Raw genomic sequence first — 1508 nt, 5'->3', positions numbered from 1 at the left:
TAGATGCCCTGACTGTGTGGGCGGTGGACCACTTTAGATTATACCATTTTGGAAGAAGATTCGGGTCCACACAGACCATAGACCCATTCAGTGGAATGGAAAACTAAAAGAACCATCAGCTCGGATCACTCGCTGAAAGAAACTCATATTTACTTTTTTCTATCTTTATTATGCCCGTGGTCTTCGTCTTCTAAATTATCTGGCATCGTTTGTCGTTCACCATTTCTTCAATAACTTCCATCTCCACTGGTCTTTCGTCCTTCGTCATCTGATGTTTGGTCCTCGTTTTCGTATCTAGGTGTGTCTGACTGTCGGTTATTGCTCGAGACAGCCAGTCTACCACGACGTTTTCTTTTCCTGGCTTGTCGGCAATGTCCATATTATTAATTTTAATTATTATTAAAATATCAATAGGGATCTGGAACTTAAAAAATATTCTGGAAATATTGTCTGGTCTGTAGCAAATGAAATCCCATATTACAGTCAAGCTACAACTTCTTCAAGTCTATCTAATTTAACGTAACCACGTCAAATGTTTAAAAAATCTAATTCATTTGTATATTTATTTTTAATTTATTTAATATTCATTCAATAATAGGAAAGATAGTGAATTTCAGGAAATCATTTTTGTAAAACAAGTTTAGATTAAAAGCAGCTAACAGACGGTTGGCATAATATGATGTGCTATATCATTAGCTGTTAGACACCATGTTGTTTTCTATCAATTTTTATTCCTTGGCCATGACGCTTGGTTTTATAACAGGAAGAGTCTTAAAGCCGTTTTGTGGTTTAAATACATATGATAAATTGAGTTTTCTAATGGTCATGTTTTCATTGCCTCTAGTTATCTATCAAATATGTTTTTCGGTTGATATTCATAATTGGTATGGAAAAAAAAGTGTTATGGTAAAACTGTTTTTTTTTTATTTAAATAATTTAAAACGAAGGTTATTGAATTTTATTCCATACGTCTACTTTATAAAATAATTGAGAGCCTCTAAATGTTTTATGACTTACATTTCTTTAAACTTTTGAAGCTTAAGAAAAAAAAATCATTTTATCTTTGACCCAACTACTTATCTTCAGCTTTCGGATATCTTAAATGCTTTAAAGATTGCCTTCTTTTCAAATAATTTTTTTATTTATGTACTTTCCAAGTTTTTTTTTTTAATTTTTCATAAGATTATTTTTTTTCACCATAAGTAACTTTGGATTTAAATTTGTTACATCAAATAAGGGACATATAACAAGATATTGTAGATGCGTGTATATAAATACATTGCTGTGGTGTAGCATGTGTACAGCAATACTGAAAGCAGTAAGCCAGGGCCTGTATAACTCCTGATAAGGCAGGGGAGAGTGAGTATTTAGGATGCATTGGAGCGGTCTACTTAGGAGGCATTGGCTCCGTATGAGATTCCGGCCGACACTCATTCACCGCTGCTTCGCCAACATTCTTCAGTCAACCTGCGATTGGAGCTGGCTGGGTTTCTTTACCTCTTCCTTAG

The 1508-nt window shown here is 33.8% G+C and overlaps 1 long non-coding RNA gene across 1 annotated transcript in view; it reads left to right on the top strand.

Moving 5' to 3' along the window:
• The first annotated feature begins 601 nt into the window (after positions 1 to 601).
• LOC106685641 (uncharacterized) overlaps positions 602 to 1508 on the top strand; it is a 59401-nt gene continuing 58494 nt past the window's right edge. Inside the window, exon 1 of the long non-coding RNA XR_010843653.1 lies at positions 602 to 906. This is a non-coding gene — a long non-coding RNA (uncharacterized lncRNA). The remainder of the gene's footprint in view (positions 907 to 1508) is intronic.

The sequence above is a fragment of the Halyomorpha halys genome, unplaced genomic scaffold, assembly GCF_000696795.3.
Source record: "Halyomorpha halys isolate HHAL.00 unplaced genomic scaffold, Hhal_1.1 Scaffold720.1, whole genome shotgun sequence".
NCBI lineage: Eukaryota > Metazoa > Arthropoda > Insecta > Hemiptera > Pentatomidae > Halyomorpha > Halyomorpha halys.
The sequence above is the reverse complement of the archived record's forward strand: the minus strand, read 5'-3'. Positions and strand labels throughout refer to the sequence as shown.